Source organism: Aphelocoma coerulescens, chromosome 8, assembly GCF_041296385.1.
Source record: "Aphelocoma coerulescens isolate FSJ_1873_10779 chromosome 8, UR_Acoe_1.0, whole genome shotgun sequence".
NCBI lineage: Eukaryota > Metazoa > Chordata > Aves > Passeriformes > Corvidae > Aphelocoma > Aphelocoma coerulescens.
Window position 1 is genome coordinate 3,069,454 of NC_091022.1, and position 17,629 is coordinate 3,087,082.

Genomic DNA, 17,629 nt, shown 5'->3' on the forward strand with positions numbered 1-17,629 from the left:
TTCATTTTTTGGAGTTAAAAAGGCTATCAAAATAAATAAGGACATGGAAGATAGTGTTGCTCAAACAATAGAAAATGGCAAACTGCATTTTCATAGTTTATTTTTTTTTTATCGCTAGCATTTACCAGACCTCCTGGAAACATGAAAGTAAAATCTTCCATCAAGCATTTATTTTCACATATCTGACATGCAATGGCAGCTTGTTGCCTTCTCCCTGCATATTTCACAATATGCTGAGCAGTGGATTTTTTTTCCCCACCCCCTTGAAGGCAACAAAATCTCTTTTGGAATATTTCCTTGGAACGCCTGGGATGAGGAGATGTGCAATAAGTATTATGAGACATAATTTCAAAGTAGCTTTGAAATGACAAACTCATACTTTTAAACATTTGGTTTAAATGCCAACTAAGGTGGAAGGGAAGAGCATGCCCACCACAAACTGGACAGAAGCTCAAAGGGGATTCAGTGGTGCACTGAAATATGTGCCTGTGTGAATCATTTGTAGCCCATTAACTTCAGGGATTTGACTGGAATGTCCAGCACCAGCTTAAGCAGAGCAGAGCCAGAGCCATGGAGGCCCTTGAAGGGTTTGACCACGGGACACAAACACTGTGCACTCCAACAGACACGTGGCTGCACGGATGGAATTAAACATCAAAAGTCACCCTGTAAAGATTTTGAAATGCATCCTTCTACAGCTTTAAATGACGAACAACTTCTCAAAATGTCGAGTTTGATTTTTTCAGTCACTTCTGTATCTGCTTTACAGAGATAATTCAAAAGGTAAATTTCAGTATCATGGAAAGTGCAAGCAATGAAAGTACAGCCAAAGTAAATTGATATTAACTTTCACATTAATATTTGCTGAAACTATTTTTCGTTGTCCATCCATCCACCATCACTGCTTTGATTGCAGAGTACTAACAGAAGTGAATTGCTGGTGCAAGCTATTCTTAAATCCCTGGTTTCATTGGATTTGGATTTCATGTCTAATGCATTCCATAATTCCCTAATAACTCTGGGGTGCCTTGCTATTGAGCACTGGTTACCCTTTACATGTACTGACTTAAAATCATCTGAAAAAAATGCACGGTTTTGAAAGGTTCACCTAAAAATGAGGTCTGTTCCTCAGTTAATACACAGCACTGCACAGATGTGAACAAAGTTTTTTTGTTTGCTCAGCAGAGATTGCTTTGGAGACTTTTGAGTCCTGTTCCTCAGTTCAATTATATTTTTCCCTTTCTTTACAATGATTGAATTAATGATGTTCCTGAAATCCCTTGTATAAAAGAATTTGATTTAAAGGGTTGAAGAAAGTGGGTTCTAATAGAGGAGATGATAAGCTTATTACTGAATTAAATATCAGTAATACTGAAGATGAGGAAGTTCAACTGTTCCATTATTTTTGGGGGTAGCATTTGCATCCTGCATAATTACTTTTATGCAAAACCTACTGACAGTAATGGGAAAGATCATCTCCAGCATTCCAAAATCTGCAGTGAGATTTAGAGAATTATCCATTTAATAGTGTCATGAATTTATATCTCCATCTTCAAAGCTGCAAAATGTGGAAAACCACCATATTTTGCTGATACACTTTCCTAGCTCTCGCTTCTCCTTCAACTCATATTTTCCCAAATGAAGAAGGCCATGCTGTAAAACACCAACTTTGGAACAAGAAAGGCTCTTTCCACTAAGCACATCTGCTTCTCAGATCTGTGAAACTGATTTAGGAAAGCCAAGCACAACAGAAGATTGTGCTTGCCTTTGTGCTCACACAGTCTTTATAAAACAGGACCATGCCCTCACTCCTGGCTTCAGAAATGTTCTGCTCTTTCTTGTGGAGGACACTGATCCCTGGGTTTTTTTCAGTGAAAGCAAACCACTTCACTTGAAAACAAATCACTTTGTGATACTTCCAACAGCCAGGCTGCAAACTGTTGTAAAATACAGCAAGAACAAGACTGGAAATGAGCATTGGCTCACACCTGGAAGTGCAGGTGCTCAGGGGAGAATTTCCTACACTCTCTGCCAGCCTTATGTATTTGTTACAGATGGACAGCATTGCTTTTGTGATTGCTGAGGCCGTAAAGAAGCTGAGAAATAGGAATTCTAAGATTGTTCCAATGTCAGAGATACAGTCACATAGTCAATCAGTACACCCACCCATGGCAAGTGATCATATTTGATCTCAAAATCTACACAAATGTCTTAGTACTTCTCAGAAAAGAGGATTTTAGTCACCATTCTTGCATGTAGATACTCCTAGATGCTGAGCACACAGCAACACAGAGCAATACATCTGTTGAGTTACTTTTTCATTCATTTTTTTGTAGCAATCAAAAAATATCAGATACAGCTGGACTTATTTAATTTGCTAAAAATATACTGATGCTTAAGGAAAGCAGGTGCAAATCCAGGCCATTAAACAAAATATAAAGTTATATATTTAGCTTAGATTTAAATAGACTAAATTTGAAGTTAGAAAAAAAAAAAGTAACGTAAATAAATTTAAAGAGATTGTCCAGTGCTGAAGACAGAAACCTTAGGCATGTGATGCACAGGATGCATTATGAGGGGAGCCAAAGACAAATTCAAATCTTCAAGATCAAATGTGAATCACAACACACAGGAAACCTGGGGGCAAGAAGTCTGCACCATCAGATAAGTACTAGCTTTTTCATCATTTCATACACTATTGTCAGCTGCAGTTCTGGAATCATCTTAACTATGGATTATATTAATATCTCCAGCAGTGCATTAAGGAATGCAACCAGTGGAACAGTTGTTCTCCTCCTCTTCATCAGACAAGCACTTTAAACTGTTGCTGTGATTAGAGTGTGTCATGTTCTCTCTGATGCACAGCTCCAGCCAATCTGCATTCAGTCTGTGAAGTTTAATCTTAAAAATCCCTCTATATCTAGTCAGAAAAATCAAGTGTAACTTTGTTTGCCATCCCAATAAGGGCCAGATTTATGCTATTCCTGTGGCAACAAACCCTTTTTTAAAACAGCTTTAGCAGAAGAGGACGTCATGGGATTCCTTTCCATTGCCCCTCGCTGCATTCAAATCAAGGTCAGCTGGCTGACATGTAAAAAGGTAATTCTTCCCAGCAGCCAAACTTGTAGATTGACATCATAGAGACACTGAGCCAGGTTCCAGCCTTCTTCCTTCTTACCAGCAGTAAAAATGACAACCCTAAGAGCCAAAAAATGCCCTCAATAACTCCTGTGTAAAAAATACAGTGATGTTGTTTTAAAAAATTTCAGATCGCCATTTAATCTTTAGCTAAAAATTGTCTTGGCATTTATAGTGTTCCCCGTGGTTCTTCTAGCACGGGAGAAGGGAAAATAACCACCCCCTTCCCTTCCCCCCCCAAAAAAAAAACCCAGAAAAATTCCCCCCAAAAAAGATCAACAAAAATCCCTCAAAGAGAAACTACATTCTACGACAGACACTTTAAAACAGAGTTAATGTACCAAATGTCTCATTTATACCTGTTTTAAGGCTTCTTAAATTGCTAAAAGGAAGTAAAAGGGCAGAAGGTAATTGCAGGCATAATTTGGGACTGTCAGTTTAAGCAGAGATGTTGTGTTGTACACTCTGATCAGAAGGAACTTATTGCACTTATGATGGAAAAAAGGGGCCCAGACTGATTTTCAGACTTGATGTTGAGATTCCAAACCTTAAATAATGCCACAAGATGACAAGGTTTGACTTGGCATCACAGACAGACTATAAATTCACAGGCCCACTCCATCATTTGCAGTGAAGGCAGTTTGCACTAGAAGTCCTCTCTTACTTAGTCCAGGGACATATTCCTGCTTTTCCAGCTGCCGTGATTCAAGTAAAATGCATGTAAAAGGAAGATTAAAAATGAGATCTGGAATTCAAACTGAATACGGGAGGGTTTCTTCAACTTATAGATGCAACAAATCCAGCCTTGCTGTCTAACTAGCTTTGTTTCCATGGGTTTGGGAGGATGCCCCTGCAAGGGTCCTGGCAAGCTCCTTGCACAGAGCCCATGCCAGGTGTGCCCAGGCCACTCAGCACAGCCTGGCTCTCTCTGCTGACCAGGACAGACCCATTGCCATGCAAAGCGAGTCCCATTTGAAATCTCGATTGAAAGACTCCTTGTGAACAGCCTGAACTGACTCCCTGGCAGTTGAAGGTGCTTTTTAATCACTGAGAATAAAGACTTCAATCAATATGGTTCAAACTATTTGCCCCGAGCAGTAGCGCGGTGGTTTCCTTTCAAACACCGCTTACAGCTTCAGGCTCAGGGCCAAGAAAACTTAGCCCCTTGAGTTCTTAATATAATTATTGTTTTCTCTATTATCTGGCAGGGGTGTTAATTTGCCTCCCAGTAATTAACTTCCCTCTGTGGTTGTCAGGGAGTTTAATCAATAGCAGGAGCAGCTACACCAAGCTGCCAGTCCTTCTGTGACCAATACTCCCCTACCCCACCTCTTCCACCCCTGTGGAGGTGTCATTGTTTTAACAAAACAAACAGGTGGGGTGTGCTTAATTCCTTCGGAGAGTCAAGTGTCTCAATTGTTCCTCTCCCACTCCAAAAATGATGGTGCAGCCGATATGATTGCCCCTGTTCCCAAACTAAAAGCATTATACAGCTCCTGCTAAAGCTGCACCTGGCAAATCAACTTATTAAGGTTTTACATGGCATTGCACTTCAAACGTCGTGGTGACATTGTAATAAGAGGAGGAGCAGAAGGCTTGATCTAATATAATTCTACTTATGTCCACCCTGTACAGGACATAATGTAATTCCCTTCAAAGCTAGTGACAAAATCCCCTCATTCTTGGTGGAATTCCAATCTGCCTTGGCAGCTTTGGGCTTTCTTTATTAAGAGTGATGTCACTCTGTGGCCTCTCTTTCCTTCTAGGGCAGTGTTGTCTGTTCTGATTCATAGCTTCTTAAATCTTCTCCTGGAACAGCTTAACACTGGTTATTTACTTCAGTGTGTTTTCCAAGAACCTTTTTCAGTTTCACTCATTCTCTTCCCTCCTTTATCCTCCTGTGAATCATTACATGTTTATTTACCCTACTCAGTTTTCAAACTGCAGGAGCTCCCAGAATGATCAATTAAAGTAAATTTTGGACTGACACAGGTTATATCTATATCTACCCATAAGGAACATGTCTTATTCATTAAGTGAATTTATAGTTCTGTTGAAAGATAATAAAGGACATTGGGACATCCATGTTGCAGGACCACTTCTAAACCACGTTGAAGTCATAAAAATGTTTACCAAAAAAAATCCAAAATAACCCATAGACAAATTTTTGAGACATTTTTATTGAAAGCTCACTGTGAATTCCAAGGAACATCCCTTTGAAAGGTAGTGATAGAAACATTTTTAAAGGAGTAATGAACCAAAATCACACCTGAAAGCAAACCTGACAGGATGAAGGGAATGTCCTTCAAACTCTGGGACTTGCAGAGACAGCTGTGGAGTCTGCCTTTTTGGATTCTGGAAAGGGAACTTGCTGTCAGGGTCATATTTAGATTGACAGTAAGAAACAAGTTGTTTCGTTGTAGGAAATGTGAGTCCTTCCAGCTCGTAGCGGAGTCCAGGAAAGGTTGTTATCTCCCTCCCAGGAGAACTTCTGAATTAATCCACAATTATAGGACAATATTCTGGTTTCACTACCCATTTTGACTGCAGTTTTTTCACCTTTATGTGCCGCCAGGAGACTTTCAAGGCTCATGAGAGAAGGGTTTTTGGTCTCCTATTCCTATAAGAGGCTGACATTACCAGCATTAACCCTGTAACACATGTATACACACGTGTGTTTGTAATTTATACACATATGTAGCATCTATCAAAGAATCACAGAACCATTCAGGTTGGAAAAGACCTTTAAGATGATCATGTCCAACCATCAACCAGCACCACCACCCTCTTCACCACTAAACCACGTCCAAACATTTTTTAAACACTACCAGGTTTGGTGAGTCCACCACTGCCCTGGGCAGTCTGTTCAATGCTTGGCAACCTTTTCCACGAAGAAATTTTCCCTAATATCCCTAATCTAAAGCTTCCCTGGTGCAGCCTGAGGCAATTGCCTCATGAGGCTCCTCAGAACTATAGCTATAAATAACTGACCAGAGGATCTCTGTTCCCCACCAATTCTACCTCCATGTTGACACTTAGCCCTGTTCTTTCTTGCACAGCACAGGGTTGAGAGGAGCTATCCCTGCAGCATTCCTCACTTCAAAAAGAAATCAGCCAAAAAAACCAAACCCCACAGATCTACCCTCCTGTCAGAATCGCCCAAATTTGCTTCCTTGAGGCTTCTGTAGCAGTTGGATTGTTCCACTTCAAATAGTCTGTCCAAAAGGAGGTGTGGATCTCCTTTCCTCCTTGAAAAACAGAGACCGTATCTCTTGCAGAAAACACACATTTCCTTCCTTCCCTTTGTCCTTCAGAAAGTTTAAAGGAGAAATCCTTTACTTTGGAGAGGGAAATATTTTAATTTTCAGGAGAGCTGGCTGATTTGGCCTAAATTGAAGTGAGAAGGGGAAGGAAAATTCAGATTTACTATCTCTTCTCTGAAGAAATAAGGTTGTTTCCAGCTGCAGTCTTCTGCTTCTTTGAATTGGATTATTTTCAAACATATATTTCTTGGAACACAGCTGCTACTTCTTTGACAAATTGAGTAATGCATCATGAAGAACTAAAATTCATGGCAACATAAAAACAAATATATGTTCATTTTAGCACTTTGTTTTCTCCAGGCTTCTGAATCATGGTGGGATATTTTAAAAAACATCTATCTTTTATAAATCTCTTTAATAACATCTACACAATATTGAGGCAGCACTTTAATGAAGGGCAATCACATCCAACCATTTGAAATGTGGGTCCCATGGTTTATATCCTCTCAGGCTTGCAGCTTTGTGCTTTCAGGTCTTGATTTACAGCTGACACTGGTGTTTGACTCGCCGTCGCATTTATTGCCCTGATTAAAATCAAAGAAGCATTGTTATGGAATCATGTTATCACATGGTGGTCACACTGCTGGAGCAGCAACAGGTTTTCACAAACAGTACAGGAAAATGGGGGATAAAATGGGGATTAGGAGATCTTTCCTACCACAACTCTCGATCCTTACACTAATTGCAGCTCCCACTGAGGGCACCAAGGAGGATGCTGTTGCCTGGAGCCATAGGCAAATTTATTTTTAGTATTTGTAATAAATGGCAACAATTAAATTTGGGGTCTGTTGTGCTAATTGCCCTATAAAGATATAATAAGAGCCAGGCTCTCCTCTGAAGAGCTTGCAGTCTAAACAGCAAAGTCTGTTGAACTGCAGCAGAGATGAAGATTTATATACAGAATGTTACAAAATATAGAGACAGCTGCTTTGAATAAACCAACCAGGAATAATCTTTTGGTAACTGCAAAATTATGGTTTGTTGGGGTTTTTGTTTTGTTTTTTTCTTTTTATTTTAGGAAGGCACTAAAGCATTTAACCTTCATTTTGAAATGTTTATTCATTTTTAAAAATTTTTTCCTTCATAGCTTTGATGTTGTAATAGGGAACTAAAGGTTGATATAACAATAAAAAAATTCCTATTCTGTCAAGGTGGAGTATTTTGACTGACTCAAAGCAAAGCAAGAGAGGAAAACTTGCCAACGTTCCTTTTAGAGGATTTCAGAGGAATTAGAAGCATTTGGAAAATTTTAGAAAATTTCTAAAGATTTTAGGTAACCTTGGGAGGCTAAAAATCCTCTCACAAAATGGTTTTTCTTTTCTTTGCACAGTTCCACTTGAGAGCCCTCTGGGTGGTGGCATGAATAGCTTTAGCAGCTTTCCTTGCCTGTTGTGTGTGATTAACTGGCAGCCTTCTTTCCAGCTCCTAACCTGTAAGAAAAACCAGCCAGTATTTATATTAAATAATAGTCTTGTTTACAGCACCAGCAGATAATCAGCCCTGAAACGGACACACAGCAGGGCTGGCTGACTTTGCTGCTCTGTGTCACCTTTTCTGGAGGGAAATAAAACTTCTGGAGCTACTGGAGATATTTCCTAGGTGTTTTCCAAGGAGAGCTTCTGGTCTGAATATTCTTGTTGGTCCTGATTGTTGCTGCTTTCCCTTATGCAGTATTATCTGTTTACTTTGGCTTGCTCTTAGAAGGAATTGTGCCAAAGGAAGGCTGGAGTCATATTAAAACCAGGTGTAGGTAAATGATTAGCAGAGACAAGGAGACAGGTTATTTTGAAGGAAAGACACATCACAAATGAACTAAAACTGCAGCTGATTTTTTTTTTTTTTTAATGTAAAGTTTTGGGTTCCTTAAGTTAAACTTTAGTTTAATTAAACTTTACTATGGAGTTTTTCATCTGTCGGGCAGTAGTCTGGAAAGGCATTATTGCAGGCACATGCCTCTGGAATATCATCTTGTGGATGGGATGGGGCTCAGAGAGGGAAGAGCACAGCTGGAATGCACCAGGAGCCACACAGGGCTCAGGCCTGTGAGGAGAAGGGGGAATCTTTCCTCGGAATACACAGAGCAGGGTGACAGCAACAGGAGCAATGGTAAAAGATGGGAGATGGAAATCCACCTTGGGTGTGCTGCTCAGACGCACTCTATGTGTGAAATTAGTAGAATGAGGGATGAGGAGCAAGGCAGTTGCCTTCTCTGCTGTGGAGTAGCCTGGATGTACGGAGCTCTGCTCTGGGATGGACAGCAGGGATGAGAATTTGTGGGTCAGGGTCAGAGGAGAGGCAAACAAGGCCTCTTTCAATTCAAGGATGTGTCGGGATCACAGACCCTGCTTCCCATGAGGAACTTTGGTCTCCCTGACGTGCTGAAAAAACAACAGTGGGACACAAGCAGTCGAGGCTGTGCCAGTTTGGCCAAATTTAGCAATATATCCTCTGAGAGAAGGCAGGCCACAAACCACCCCTCCCCCACCAGGTTCAGGAAAAAAGAACCTTTTTCCTCGAAGGAAAGTGAAAGAGATAAAAATTATTTCTTTAATAAACACACGGGAAAAGGATAATAATGCTGAATAATAAAATCTCTCACTGTGGAGAAAAACCTGGGAAAGCGTTCGAGTCCTCCCTTTGGTCTCCTGGGAGCTGGGGCTTGGCCCAGGGCCAGGCCCTCTGTGCCGGGTGGAAAGTCCTCCCGATGTGCTCTGATACTGAAGCAGTCCAGCAGAAAAGAGAAAAAAATATTCGAAATTCCAGAAAAAAGTCCAACTCTCAGTCTCTCTCTGGAGAAAAAGAAGCTGAACCACTGGCTGAAAGCTGACTGGAAAGCAGCAAGCCGGGTGCCTCCTCCCTCGCCTGCCGCAGCTGGGAAACAAACTATCTCTGTGTGACCTTGAACAAGCTGCAAACTGCTTCGAAAAAGTTTTGCTCAGGTTTTTCCTTCCCCCTCTCAGGCTCAGTTTAGAGGCATAGAAAGGCACAAAAATTAATTTCTGGGCATAGGCAGCGATATGGGATACACATCATAAAGTCACCCCAAGACAGAGGCTTTTGGAGGTTGTCAGCAATAACATCTTGATCAATCAAAAAGGAGTGACACAGAGCTGGACTGACTACTCCCTAACAAAGAAGTGCTACTTGGGGGTGGAATAATCAATGGCAGCCTTGTCTGTGGAGGACATGTGAGATAGTGGTGGTCAGGATTTGGAAAGGACAGGGTAGGAGAGAAGCAGAATTTAGACCTGGGCTTCATGAAAGAATTCCCAGTTCTCGGAACTGGGAGGAGGTGTTCCCTCTGAGAAAGCTCTGAAGACAAAGAAGCTCTGGAAAGCTGGCTGGGCTTTAGGACAGCATCCTCAAGCAGAACTGTCCATTCTGATGCTCAGGTCACACACTGGGATTTGCTAAAATGGGCAGCTCACGGCAGAGTTACAAAGCAAAAAGGCAGCAGCACAGGAGGTGCAAACAGGAACAGGCTACCAAGGAAAAACTCAGGAACACTGCCCAGGCATTTGGAGACAGTGATGGGAAAAGCTACATCCAGGGCTTGCAAGGGATGCCAAGAGCAACAAGAAAAGCTTTTCTAGCTGGAGGTAAAAGATTGAACAAGGAATTGTGGGCCTGCTGCTGAACAGGTTGAGGGATTTAGGGATTTGCTTCAGAAGTACTCAATGCCTTCTTTGCCCTCAGTCTCCACCAGCAAATCCTGCAGGTCCTTGAGCTCAGGAAGAGGAGGCACCAGCAGTGAGCAAGGGAGCAGTCAAGGGTTATTGGAGAGGGCTTGACCCCTGGCTGGCCATGGGAGTTAACAGACTGCACCTGGGGTTTTGAGAGACAGGTCTCCTTGCTTTGAAAGATCATGGAGACTGGGGAATATCCCTGATGACTGCAGAAAGGCAAATACTACACTGATCATCAAAAAAAGCCTGAATGGGTGGTCCAGGGAATTACTGACTGGTCGGATTCACTTTGGTCATTGGGAAAATCATGGAAGGGGGAGAACTGGGAATTTAAGGAGTGAAATTGAGCACTGGAAGAAGGAAGGGCTGGGGCAAAGGTGGCCTTAATTTAATCTTTTTTTCTCCTCACTATCCTACTCTATTTTTAACTGGCAATATGTTAATCCTCCCAAAGCTGAGTCACTTTTGCCCACGTCTGTAGTTCATAAGTGGGATCCCCCCATCCTTATCTCAGTCTAGGAACTTTTCCATCTTATGTTGACACCCTGGAGAGTGAGAGAGTGGGGGGCATCTGGCAGCCAGCTGAGGCGAAGGGAGAGCAAGGGACATGAGGAAAAAGATGGTAGATCATCTCTGACCCACCTCATTCTCTCCATGATAAAATGCTGCTTTATGGATGAGATGAGAGCAATGGGTGCCATTTACTTCAGTTTTAGCAAGGCTCTCACACATGGAATCTGGCCATACAACTGGATTTTTACCCATATTTGTCCTTCCATCCACAGCACTGTATCTTACCCTGGACACCAGAACGTTGTGGGAGACAGAATGCAGGGCTAGAGGGTCACACATGCTGTCTGAAAAACTGGTGGCAAGTGCAATACAGCCAGGGTTTGTCCCAGACACAGCCAGGGTCTATCCCAGAGCTTGTTCTCTCTACTTTCTTTAACAGCGACTTGGAGAAACTGCACTCTCATCAAGTTTGTAGATGTTGCCAGTTTGAGGGAGTGAGACAGAAATCTTCAAGGTCAGGGCTGGCATACAGGGGGACCTGGACAGGCTGGTGGATCAGGACAACAGGAACCTGGTGAAGTTCAGCAAGGAAAAAAGGAAAATCCTGCTCTGGACAGGCAGAGCCCCAGCATCATTTGGAGTTGGATCTGCCTGGCCAGGAGCAGCTCTGCAGGAAGGTTCCTGGGGCAGAGAACGGAGTGCCCTGGCAGTACCAAGGCCACATTGTGGGTGCTACGAAGGAGATCAAGGAGGTGATTAGCCTCAGTGCTTTTTAGCCCACATTCAGATGCTGCATCCAGTTTGGGGCTCCACAGTACAGGAAAGACATCAGCAACCTGGAGGGTGGTCAGGGATGTCCTCAGAGAGGTTGGGACTGGAGAAGCTGCCCTGAGAGGAGAGGCCCCAAGAGGGGTTGGTCAGCCTTGGGCATGGAGACTTTGGGGAACTCAGAGCAGCCACCTTGTCTGCAGGGAGGGGAAAGAGAGAGCCAGGCTCTGTGTGGTGAGAGACAACAGGCATAAAGTGAAATGAGACAGATTCACACTGGGGATATGGGGAAATTTATTCTCCACGAGGGCAGCTGAGCCTTGATTGCAGTTTCCAAATCCTGACTGGACCAAGCTCTGAGACAGCTGATCTGATGTCAGAGTTGACCTGCCTGAAACACAAGATCGTCTCTCCTTAGACTACAGACTGCCCAAGGAAATATCAAGCCTGACTTAACATCTGATCCCGACACTATGGTTTAGGAAGCGAGCTGGCTTCCTAAGGTAGCAGTGCTTTGTACAGAGGAGTGATCATCTGCAAGTCTCATTATGGGAGTGAGAAAAGAGGGAACGCAGTGGAGAACAAGAATGCACTCCAGCTAATTTCGAAGTTGTCTGAAGCACTCTCACTTGGACCAGCACATCAGATATCACTGCTTGTTCAGACAGCGTCACACCCTCACTTTAACTAAAGGCCAGGCCATTTTTGTCAGCTCGCCTTAATCCCACTGTAACATTTTGTTAGAGCCAAAGCAGAGCAGTTTTTGCATGAGGTATTACTCACTTCTAGACTGTGATGGCAGAGTTTTAATACCTCTAGAGCAAGTTAAGGAGCTTGATTAAAAAAGAGGATGCATGTACGAATGACAGATGTGTAGATATTTTAAGGGAGAAAAATGTTTCCTTAGAGCCTCATTTAGAGAAATGACAAAACAGCCCATTGAAGTTGCTCTCTAATGGTAGATTTTGACATGCCAGTGTGATGTAATAAGGGGTTTTCTCCTATATATGTATTTTTACTGAACTTTGTTAAATGAAAAAAAACCTCTAAAGTCCAAATCCTTACTAACATTAGAAAATACATAGACTATATATAATTGTGAATAGTATGTTTCAGTCAACAAAAGATTCTTAAATTTTTTCAGCTATTGTCAGGCTGCTTCTGCTCAGAGAATATAATTGCTTTTTCAAGGTTTGAATATTGTTTAAAAAAATTAAAATTGATTTTGGGTAGATGATGTAATCAACAGTTAGACAGGGTTATACATTTACTGAAACACTATGCTCTAATTTTCAATGCTAAAGGTTTTGTTTCCATATGATTATATTATTTCATGTCAGGTGAAATGGCTCATCAGAAAATATGACATTAAATCAAACAACAGAATAAAGCTTGATGGAATGTCATCTCCCCAGAAACTGTAATTTCTGGAGACTGAGAGAAGGTGGCTGAAATTTCTTGTAGGTTACTTTGCTATGAAACTCTTTTTTTCTTAGCATATCACCAAATGCAGACTCTTTTAAAACTGTGTTTTATGTTCTCCTAGACTGTACGTGGATTTTCACCTCACCTAATTATTATCATGTGTATGTTGTCATCAATTTCAGCCGTAATAAGAACCAGCAGGGAAAAAATAAATATAGTATTCTCTTTCCTTTGATAGAAATCCCTGTCAAATTTGAATTTTCCTATTTCCTTAGGAGTTCTGGTCTTCCATAAGCACATTACTGAGACCTCCCTAGACACAAGATACGGCTGTTGTTTTATCCCCCTGCTCCTGCTACCCTGACTGCAGAGGCTCAAGCTCTTCCCTGCCTTTTTGAAGGAGGAAATTGCTCCAACACCCTTAGTCCTGAGATAATCTCTGTCATACTGATTGGGGAAACAGTGCCTATAGGATTTAAAACAAAATTTTAGGAATGGCAGTTTGAAAGCTCAGTCGTGGACTTGCTCTGTTTACTCTAAAAGGAAACAGGAGGCCAAAGTGCAGTGACATAATTTGGTGTTTCCACATCTCCAGCATTACATTGCTGTCAGATGTCAGCCTGCAGCACCTTTAATAACCTGCTGTTCTGAATCCCTGAGCAGGAATAAATCCATCGACTTCCAAGGTGCTTCCCGAGATCCTCCACAAGGGATCTTAGGAAACAAGCTAACCCACGACATTTTGGCAGCCTGGAGAAATTGCACAAACCACTCAGCCTCAACTGGAACAAAACCAGAAGTGTGCTGTGTAGGTGAGGCAGTCTTGTACAGACCTTGTAGCAAAATACCAGGGAAAATAAAAATATTCACAGCAGAGAAATCCTGTTCTCTTCCAACAGTGACCAGGCACCCTTTTCCCTTGTAGCAGAGCACTGTCAAACCCTTGGATGAGGCTTCCTGGATTTTCCTGGCCTTTGCCAGCTCCGTCTGCAGAGCGGTAATCACTGCACTCAGCACTCAGCACTCAGCCCTGCTCTGACACCAAATAACATCCCAGTTACATCTCTGCGGCTCTGGGTATTTCTCACAGCCTAAATAAGTCTGATATTCATCGGATTTCAGCAGTAATGTTTGCTCCCATTATGATATTTCTCATTTATTCTTTCCTGCTGAAATATGGGATGCCATTTCCATCTCCAGGCACTGTTGACACGAGGAAGATTTACCTGGCAGAAAGGGGGAGGTGAAAAGCGACACAACCAGCCAGATGAACTTGCCTGACCCACCATATATATATGATGTTTTACTTTTTTACCTTATTTGCAATTAGTTAAGGATATCTAAAATCTTACTGCACGTACTACCCATGTGAAAATAAAAGAGGAAGTGCTGAAATCAGATTTTATGTGGTATCAAGAATCATGGTCTGTTTTTTGGGGTTGTCCTGTGCAGGGCCAGGGGTTGGACTCAACGATCCTTGTGGGTCCTTCCCAGCTCAGGATATTCCCTGATTTTGTGTATTAAAGTATCAATTTCTATGGCCCCCAGGCCTGTAATACTGGCTGTTAATCCTCAGGAATGGCTGGCACCGTGTGTTGATTAGAGTGTAATAGTCTAATCATCTCTCAGTGTTAGGAGTTCATGTTGTAGTTTCACAGATCATGAAATGTGTCTGTTTAAGATATGGGCACATTACCTTCTTCCTTTTTTTTTTTTTTTTAATGCAGCAGGCACTGTGCAACCGTGCTCATTTTATCTCTGTCTCTCCTTTACCTGCCTTACGGAGCTCATTAGCAGGATCAGACAGGGCACAGGGGTAGTCAAAGACCATGTTTATTACGGGGAGAAAAAGAAGCATTTTCTTATTGGAAATGCTGTTGCATCGCAAGTTGGGGAGTGTGAACCTCCCTTATCACTTCCAAACACTGCATGGAGCAGCTGTTAGCTGAGGAGATTAGTGCCGTGGTGCAGAGGACAGCAAAGTGACAACGTTTCTTAAATAAGTGACTGGAGCAATGTGAGGGCTGAAAAGGCATCGTCTGAGCCTATTGTCTCCTGAGGGAGTTGCCTTTGTTTTGGCTTCATGAAGCTCGTTTTTAGCAGATATTCCAGCGTCTCAGAGGAACAGAAGGGAAAAGAGACCTTAGGAATTAAGCAGGTAGTCAGGAATGTGGCACTGGGATCTAATCCTCCCAAGGTGTCCTAGTATATATTTATATGCATATATACACCCTTAATCCTGTAAATCTGGTAGAACTTGTCTGATTTTTACAAGCTGCAGATCTGTGCTTTGTAAAGGACATACTTTGTATCAGCTCAGTTAACCTTATTTCCTAGTAATTATTATTTTTTTTTAAAGACCATTTTTTAGTATTTTTAAATCTTCACCAAGCCAATGGAACTGTGGTTCCTTCAGGCAAGCCAGACATAAGCCCCTGTCACACCTTCTGTGCAGACCTGGGAGGCACAGGGGACTGGGAAGGGCAGTGTGAGGATGTCACTGAACTCGGGAAGGAACGAAACTCTGACACTGAGCTGTCAGTGAGTCAGGCATTCCTTTATTCTGGCCAGGATGTGCACTGGAAATCATTCCAACTACACATATCCATCACAAGACTTCTCACATATCCATATGTTTATGGAAAACGAAGAATTCCTTGGTTCTACATTACACAATTCTTTCCATTAGTTAGTGTGTGATCTTCTATTGGGTATTGATCCCTTTGCCTTTAATGCTCATTTGGCCCAGTTTTGTGGTTGCTTTAGCATTCTTCTCTCACACAGGGCATCTCCAACTTTGCCAGGCAGAAATGTCTGTTTATCTCCTCCATATCTTCTAGATTCCCAACGCATAAATTTTAAAATCCCAGAGCTCCAAGACTCCCTTTTGTTTGTTGAAGCTTACCAGGCCCTGCCCAGCTAGACCCAAAACCTCGGTGCTTTAAAGATTAAACCAACAGCAGAGCCCAGCTCTTCTCCCCCTTGGCAATGGTCAACAAACCCAAGACTAAAGCTACTTAAAGCTAAAAAGAAAATTATGTCATTTCCAATAAGGAAATGGTAAAGCTGGACAGGGCTCTGAGCAACCTAATCTAGTGGAGGGTGTCTCTGCTCGTCGCAGTGGGGGCTGGACTATAAATGTCCCTTCCAACCCAAACTACTCTGTAGTTCTAAGGAAGGAATAATTATCACTTGGGAAGGAGAAAACGGAACTGTTTTTCCCCAAACTACACTAAGATTCACAGAGATGCTCACCTGGTAATGTAGAATTTATTAAATATTCCCATTGATTCAAATCGTTAGCTGTACACCCAGGAACGGACATTCTTGATGGACAGAGGATAAAAAGCAACTCAGACAAAATTAAGGAAGGGAAAAAGCAAAAGATAAAAGGCTCCAAATAGCTGATAAGATAAAGAAACAGTTCCTTTCCCTCATGCCCTAAGGACAGCACAGGGGCTGTCCTTCAGGGGAGAACAACTCCTACCCAAAGAGGAAGGCATGAGGGCGAAGTGAACACTGCATTCCCAGAGGAATTATTAAAAACACTTTGTTAAACATCAAATAATCATCTTTTCCCCTTGGCCTTTCATTTTTTACGTTCCAGAGGACCTTTCAACGCCTTTTGTTTTCTCATGAGTCTCCACCCATCACAGAAAATACTCTCCTGAGGTGGGACTGTTGTATTCCATCACCGCCCTGTGTCCCTCGGGATGAGGTCAAGGGCCACTACAGCTTATTTACAAAAGATTCTTTTTTGTCTCCACCCATAAAAAAAGAAAATATTTTTGCCTGCTTTGTGTAAAAATGTTTTTAAAAAGCCTGAACTAAAGCTAAACCAAAAGACTTATGAACAAGGACAGTAATGAAGTATTCTTTGATGTGAGCAGACGTTTTCCCCAACCAACCCTCTCCCACAAGCAACCTAAAATTACACCAATGTTAAATATTATGATTATTTTCGTTTGAAGAGGGAGGCTACTTCAGGCAGTGGGATCTTTGCTTTCACATCGCTTGCTGAAGTGTAGACTATCCAAAAGGAGCATCTGGCAGGGTGAAAGCCAAACTGTGGGATAAGTGACTTTGCTGGAGGAACAAGCTGAAAGAAAAAAATGAATTGTGAAGGGTGGGAGGATAGCAGCAGGCAGGAGGGCAGGCAAGGAAACCTACTGATATATGGGAACAAGAAAGAAAAAGGATAACCATGTGCATTCAGGGGTGCCACTCATTTTCACATATTTCCTCAGTATCTCGAGCCCTTTTAATGGAAGTTTATTTAGGTTCAGAAGTTATGAATCATTCCACTTATGGAAACTGACTCTCTGATGAATAAAATTCTGTTAATAAAACTCTGTCTACACATTTTGTGTGGACTGAGCTACCAGAACAAGTCACAAAGCATGGCATGTTCACAGTAACAGTGACCTTGTGACTGAAGAACTCCTTTCCACCACTTTAGAGTCAAAAAGAAGTTATGGGAACATTTCTGAAGTGTCATAAAATTTTGAAGTACCATAAAATGCTTTGAAAGTCTCCATTTTAATTGTAAACACTTATGAAAGTCTAATTTAATGGCTTGTGTCAGGTGAAATAACATCTATATAAGAGAAATGGCCTGTAAAATCACATTTACTTGCATGTCCTAAGTACTGGAATATATTTCTTTTAAGACAGTTTCTGATATTCTTCAAATGAGTCAATAAACATTGATCATTAAATGCATATTTGCTTTCACATCCCAAATCTGAAGGTAAGAAACTCTGATCCTTATTTAAT

General features: G+C 41.8%; 1 protein-coding gene across 2 annotated transcripts in view; it reads left to right on the forward strand.

The window, feature by feature from the left end:
* BRINP3 (BMP/retinoic acid inducible neural specific 3) overlaps positions 1-17,629 on the forward strand; it is a 209,088-nt gene that overhangs the window by 149,962 nt on the left and 41,497 nt on the right. The window lies entirely within an intron of this gene.